The 8,125-nt window shown below is 32.0% G+C and overlaps 1 pseudogene; it reads right to left on the bottom strand.

Annotated features, from left to right (window-relative positions):
- Positions 1-288: 288 nt before the first annotated feature.
- LOC104884076 (uncharacterized) lies at positions 289-3,151 on the bottom strand (annotated as a pseudogene).
- Positions 3,152-8,125: the final 4,974 nt, after the last annotated feature.

The raw sequence follows: 8,125 nt of genomic DNA on the forward strand, positions 1-8,125 counted from the left end.
CCTATTTTAACAGGTTACAGTTCAAAATGAGAGGATAGTGGTAAAAGGTCCAATTATTAAAAAATAATTAAAACGTGGAATTATTTTGAGTGAACGACCCAAACGTTGGATTATTAGAATCAATTTTTTCTTTCTTATTTAGGTTACTAAATTTTGCCTTCTATAATAAGCATTGTGGACTTTGTTCATAACACCTTATTGCTAAAGCTTAGTAGGCCTCGAAATGATATTTTTGCTAATTATCTTGTTTAGGCTACTTGGTCTTACCTTCTCTCCTAAAGGTGGAATCTTTCTAAATTATTCTTAGTGCTTGTTGGGCAACAAGTATTTGTTCTGATTAAATGTCTGATATTGATGGTGTGTAATATGGTCGGTCTCTTCCCAAGCATATTTTTCGTACAAAAAGTTATAACTCTTATTACCTCCCATAAAGGTTGGAAATTTATAGGTCTATCTTATTTTTGTTATTGTCTTTTGTTTCACTTACTCTATATCGATGTATGCAGGCCCGTCTTAAACATTTTGGGGGCCCTGTGCCAATTAATAAATTTGGGCCCTCAATTTTTTTTTTAATATGCTTCACTTTGATAGACATAGATATATATCAAAATTCTACCATATAATGATTTAATTTATTCAAAATGAAACACAATAAATTCAAAGTATTTTATTTATATAGATACTAAAATTCCCATACAACTTCAAACTAATACAAGCTTATTTGAATAGAGCCATACACTTCGAACTAATACAAGCTTATTTAAATAGGGACATTCTTCTCACACTCTTTGATGCAAAATCATCAACCAATTCCTCATATTCAATTTTCTCAAAAAGATCGTTCTCAATTGCTATCACCGCTAATCCATTAAGCCTTTCTTGTAACATTGTAGAACGCAAGTAGGACTTTAATAGCTTCAACTTTGAAAAACTTCTTTCTGTTGCTGCTACAGTCACATGAATAGTTAACAAAATTCGGTATGCAATAAATGCATTAGGAAAGTAATTTAAACCAGTCAAAAACTTCATAATATCAATAGGTCTCATCATTCCTTGTCTGGACAATACCTCTTTTAAACAGCAACTCTAAATATAATTAAGGTCCATCAATATATCAAATTGGTCATTATGTTTAAGTGCATTTTCAAGTTGAATACAACACGAAGATTTTAAACTCTTATCATCCAATGACCGCAAATTGTAAGAAGTAAACAAGAAACCAAATATATTTTCATACTCCTGATATTGCTCAAATCTCCTATTAAGAGAATTAATGGCTTGATCAACAATATAAAGAAAATAATTAACTCTAAATGATTCCTCTAGAGATAGTGGAGCAACATATGATGTACTTGTTTCCTCATCAAAGTGTTTCTTTCTTTGTATTTCACGCCTTTGGGGAAATATAGGGTCAATATTCAATTCAATGGCAAGTTTCTTAGCATTATCCAGTGCATCATAAAAACCAGATTGCCTATACCTCTCAAAGAAAGAAATTAACCCCTTTATTTTTTCAATAGCCACATCAATAAGCATGTCTTTTGATTGTAAAATCTTGCTCACCAGATTAATTGCACTTAATATCTCAAACCAAATGATTATTGAAATCAAAAACTCAAAATCACCCAACTCATTAATTGCCAATGATATAGCTTCACTTCTTATTTTAGAATCATTATCATGTTCCGATACTTGAAGTAAAGCTTCCCGTATTTCTACAATTTGAAACCTTATAGCTTTTACAATATCTACCCGACTCTCCCAACGAGTGGGCGACAAAGACTTAGGAGTCAATCCTTTTACATTATCTTTCAATATTTGCCATCTCTTGATAGAACACTCAAAAATAGTGTATATGCATTGTATAACTCCAAAAAAATCTCTAGCTTTACCACACGTATTAGCCATGTCACATAATGTCAAGTTAAGACTATGACAACCACAAGACCGTAAAATGCTCTAGAATTTAAATCCAAAAGTTTTTTTTGTACCCCTTGATGTTTTCCTTTCATATTTGATCCATTGTCATAACCTTGTCCTCGCACATCCAATATATCAAGATCTAAATTTTTTAACTCACTTTGCAATGCATTAAAAAGTCCTTGGCCAGTCGTATCATTTACATTTAAGAATTCCAAAAAAGATTCTTCAATACTAACATAATTTGAAGAGATGTTCACATATCTTAGTATCAACGACATTTGCTCTTGATGGCTAACATCAGGGGTGCAATCAAGTACCACTGAGAAATATTTTGCGTGCTTTACTTTTTTAACAATTTCAGTTTTAATAGCAGAACCAAGCAAACATATCAACTCAATTTGTATGTTATGACCAAGATAATGAAAGTTGATATCATCATTAGTAATACGTCTAATATGCTCTTGGATAACTGGGTCAAACTTTGCCAACATTTCAATGAAGCCCAAAAAATTGCCGTTACTATTTTGATATAATTTCTCATTTGTACCACGAAATGCTAAATTATGTTTAGCAAGAAATTTTTACAATTGAAATAATTCTTTTCATGACGTTTTTCCAATGCTCTTTTTCTTTCTCAATTTGTTTTTGCACGACTTTATCAATTGTTTGATTCTTTTGAAACCTTGAACGTAAATCATACCAAGTTGTCATGTTTTTCACATGTTCCATGCTTGTTTCATGCTCTTTAAGTCTTAGTCCAATATGAGCCTAATCCGAAAAGCCATCATTAGTTAATTGACCTCTACCTATTCCTTTTTTAAATATTTTGCAACAAAAACAAAATACTCTACCAAGCTCTTTCGAGTAAACAAGCCAATTTCTATCACACTTCTCTCCATTGGACAAAACTCTAGTATAAGTTTGCGGTAAATCGCCTAGAAAATTTGTCTTTAGGACCTTTCACAATAGACAAATCTCTTTTGGGACCTTTCTCTATTAATAAATCTATCAATTTATAATCAAGACCGTCCCACGTTGTAGGATCATATATATTAGGCAAATGGAAATTTTCGGTTGAGTTTGTTTGTCCAACATTTTCATTCTCAATAGGCACATAATCACTATTTTCCACATCAACATTATCATTTTCAGGAGGAGCGCAATCAATACCATCATTATCAATAGGAACATCATCACAAGAATAATTTTTATTAGGCACATCATCACATCATTGGCATTATCAATAATCTCAGTTTCAACATCATTATTCTCATTAATTACCACATTATCATCATAATTTTGATTTTCAGTAGGAACTTGCGATTCTTTCTTAAGAAATTTATCAAGAGCTCCTCTTTGTGACTCAATCAGTAATTCTACTTTTTTCTTTTTTGTTCATTTTTCAGAACCAGATTGATATTTTCTAATTTTAGGAGGCATAATAAATTGAGACAACATGGAAAATTGAAGTTTCAAATCTTGAATCAATAGAATGAGTCGAATGACATGCCCTTTTGCATTCTCTCTCGGAAAAAAAATCACCTTTCAAAACAAAACCAACAAAAAGAATCAGTTATTGTATAGTACTAGTCTAACATATTTATTCCCCTCAAAAAAAATCTTAACATTTTTATATTTGCAAAAAAAAAGGAAAATTAAATAAAAAATTGGAGGGACCTAAAAACCGAATGGGAAATACAATTCAACTAGTACTTAGATCTATCAAAATGGGTGAGGACTTTCATTTAAAAAATGTTACTTAATAAATAGAAAAACTAAAAGGTCAACAATTCTAATACTGCTTTCATTCATTAATACATGTTCAGTCAACATGTTCATTGTATCATGAAGGAAGAAGAAGATTTTGATAACTTGCATGAAGAAGAAGATCCAAAACAACCTTCAAATAATCGTCCAGTTTCTACAAATCTGCCATTAAAATCAATGAACAAAAACTCAAAAACTCAAAAACTCAAATCTGCATAATTCAGTTAAATAACCCAGATATTCAATACTTGCTCTCCTACCAAAACATATCAGACTCAAAATAATAGTTTATTTGAGTAAATGAAACAAAAAAACTTAAAATTATGGTTGGAGATTAGATAACTTATATGAACTTGGAGTCTTTCACCTTTAAAATTGTCAAATCTTGCTCGAATTTCTTGGAGATGAGATCGCAAATTCGGGCTATAAAGATATACAATTTTGATTGTTGAAGAAAAATGATTCTAGGTAGTACTATATAATAGAGGGAAGAAATTCGCCGTTTGACAGAATTTTTTCATTCCCGTTGCAAATTGAATTGTTGAGAGAGGAAGTTGTTTAGTTTCCATGGAAAATTGTAGAGAGATCAACAGAATTAATTGATTAATTTTGGAATTATGAAGATTTAGTTGTGGAAATAAAGGAAAGAAGATGTAAAGTTGCAAGATTGAAGATGAAAAATTGAATATCATAGAGAGAGGAATATATCATGCGTATTGTATCTTGGTGTTTTAGGAAAGTAAATGGCATTTTCAGAATTTCAGTATTGTATCACGCGGGATAACGGATTTACATAGGAGGCCCCCCAAAATTAGGGGCCCTGTGCAACTGGGCTTTTTGCACACCCAAATAACCGGGCCTGGATGTATGTTATAGTTTGGTTATGGATACAAGGACATATTACTAATAGATGATATACAACTATTTCATATTTGGGTTTTTTTCTTGTTATGAATCATTATTTGCTTTCTCAAATTTCTATTGTATCTCAATTAAAGTTTTAATTAATCTATGATTGGAGTTCTATGAGAGTATTACTAAATTGATTTCTCCATGTTACTCTGAGTTTAATATTGAAGATCTTTTTTTACCCGCTTCAGAATCATATGTGAATGGAATACATCTACTTTGAAGACTGCATTATTTTGGTTTAATGTAATAAAATCACAAGTGATCAGAAGTACTTGGGTTGAAATAAACTCTACAGCCCAAGAAACAAGCCTCAAAACCATGTTTTTTTACCTTAACACCCCAAACTATACAAAGGGTGCTACCTTGAAAGTAGTTGTCAAGATGTACTTTATTTACATTACTTAGCATAGTCTTTTGAATAAGCTTAATTTCTTGTAAGCACGTTGTAATTGTGAGAGCATAAACGTAAAGAAGTGGTTGAAATAACTCATTGAAATCGAGTGCTTGATGCTTGCTATAGAACGAAGTATTGGACACTTATTATGACTACATTTATTGATAAGGTTTTTCAGCCCCTTAGAAACCGGACGTCTATTGTCCACTACGATATACAGTTGCATTTTTCGTTGCTCTACAAAAGGATCTTATGTTCTCCTAAAAGAGATCGGGTTTCTCAAACCATAATGAACCGAATGATCGATCACTCGCTATGGTACCTTGGTGATTTGATCATTACCTTTTCAAAAAATGTTTTTATATGAGAATTATTAGTTTAGATAATTAAATAAACCCTTGACCTAGCTCGCACAACATAGTTTACAAAAACTTTGGAGTCAACCTATAAGGGCTCTAGGTTCTATAAAATCCAACAGAAGCTCAGTTGCATGAAAACTAGGCTCAGAATGTGGTAGCAACGACTTATATATAGTCATACGAACAACAAGCAAATAGAAAATGGGGAAAAAGAAATTATGAAACTCGAAAACATCTATGGTCTCAACCATATAAACCCATTTTAATCAACCACGTCAATCGTTTTATTAGACAACGCGAAAAAATTCTTCTTTCTAGTAAAAAAAAAAATAGAGAACAACAAGCCGCAAAAATAGCTTCCTCAAGGTGACTGCAATACCAGATTTTTTCATAACAAAATGAAAAGGAAAATAGCCAATTCCGCAATTTATAGTCTTAAAACAATTTCGACTCTCGGGTTGACTCTCATTCCAAAATCAATGTCTACTCCTAAATGCCTTTAAAACACGATTCCAAACTTCTGTTCAGAACAATAGGGATAAAGATCTTAGCTTTATCCGACCTATTATCTCACATGATGACGCTATTTGTCTCTTAACGCCCTTCTCGAAAGAAAAAAAATAAAAGGAGCTTTATTTGACATGAACCCACACAAGACCATGGGTTCAGATGGTTCTGGCCTAGAGCTAAGTTCTTCCGAGCCTAATGGACTTAGCTTACAATGAAACTCCCCCACTTTTCTAAACCATACTATTATTACGCTAATCCCGAGATGGAGATTTCGAAAATGGATATTCCAAAAACACCAAATCACTTAAGACCTATCAATCTAATCAACTCAGTTTATAAATCTATCTGAAAATTGCTAGTACAAAGACTATGCCCGGCCAGTTCTTCAAGAAAAAAAGACCTTTACAAAATGCACTAGAGGAAAAAAATTAAAAGCCGAGGGCTGCAGTCAATTAACCGCAACCCTTAATTAACCATAACCCTCAATTAACACGCAACACTTAAATAACCGCAACCCTTTATCAATTAAGGGTTGCAATTATTGGTATAAACTGCAGCGGTTAATTGATAAAGGGTTGCGGTTTTGTCAACAACTGTGACCCTTTGTTTTTTTGCTTTTCTTGTCCTAAATAATCCAAAAACAATTATATATATAAGCATCACTTTTCATTGCAATTTATGTTATCCATGCAAATATAAAGAAAATATTAAACAGAGATATATTTGGTGGCAAAAATAGTATAACAAGTTGTCAATTCAACTTTGATAGTTACATTTTGGTGTCAGAAGTGGTTTATTAAGCACCAACATCATTTCTGTAAAGATGCTTAAGAACTTGTTGTTAAGATCTAAGAAATTACACTAGCAGATTAACTAAAGTCCAGACAAAAGAAATCAACATTGTTTATAGAAAGATGAGAGACCAAAGAAAGGGAAAAATAAATAGCACAAGGACTTTGGCAAGCGATAATCATGTATCGCATAAGATTTATCAATGAAACAGCAAAACCGTAAGACAACCATGAACTCGAGCACTCGAGCTTGTTCATGAGGTTTTTATCATCTAAAGCTTAAAGTACAATAAAAATTATCACAGCACAACACAGTCGATCACCATGCTAATAAGAAGTTTATTCAACCATATAAAAGAGACAAGTTCACAACTAACTCTCAAAGAATAATGTCAAAAAGAATATACTTATCATACTTCAAGATTAATTCAATAAAATCCTTGGTCTTTTGTAATATAAGTTCAATCAGGTGTAGCACTTTCATCTTTGAAAAATAGAATCATCCTCATATAAACTTCAGTACATATACACTTGAATCACGCATGTTTAAAGAGCTTAAAAAAAAATCAAATTCCAGATGTTCAGATTCAGCCAGCACAATTGAGCAGGTTCCAATTAGAACAGTCAAATCTTTAGGACAATCATTCTTGAAATTTCAAAGGTCGTATTGCAAGCAACACTAATAGCCTAAATTGAACACGCATTTGCAAAAGATATATGATATCCTCAGCAACTGATAATATCAAATTCAAAAACTCACATTAATTAATATTCAGATACATAAAATTAGTGCTAAAAAAGACTTAAAACACTAAAACCAACAAAAAAGGATGTTCCAGGACCCTCCTTCAAAACCAATCGGACCACTAAAAACTACAAAATATCCTAGTGGTTACAACACTTGCACAAAGGTAAATGAAGATATATATATATACACATAGAGACAGACTATGTAGGAATGATAAAAATATGACTTTATGGATAGTATCATAGTGTGACTTTGATCATACTCAAGCCTCGAAGAAAAAACTAGTTACCTTTGCATATTAAGCAAAGAAGGATTCTGCTTCATCAATTTTCGAATCATATGGTAGGGGAGAAGCAACTATTTTGTCCGGCCATCAAGTTGTTCTATCACCTCTTCAGGCTTATTAAGTTCAACTCTCCTTCCAACCTTCCTTCCTGGAGTAGATCAACTGTACTATTACATTCAAAAGGAGAAAAAACATACCTCCAATACCCATATTCAAATGCATAAGCTCACATATGCCCGGTAAAAAAACCAAGAGATTAAAATTAAACACGAAGAAAAATTCAGTATGAACGTCATATTGAACATCTAGAAGTTAATCTCACAACCAAAGCACAACAAAGAATCTTCTATTCTTAGAGTAGAAATAAGACCAAATTATCCTTACAGCTCAAACAATCTATAATCAAAGTTAAGAGTTTCAAGCAAAGTAATTCTT

This window comes from Beta vulgaris, chromosome 3 (assembly GCF_026745355.1).
Source record: "Beta vulgaris subsp. vulgaris cultivar EL10 chromosome 3, EL10.2, whole genome shotgun sequence".
Lineage (NCBI taxonomy): Eukaryota > Viridiplantae > Streptophyta > Magnoliopsida > Caryophyllales > Amaranthaceae > Beta > Beta vulgaris.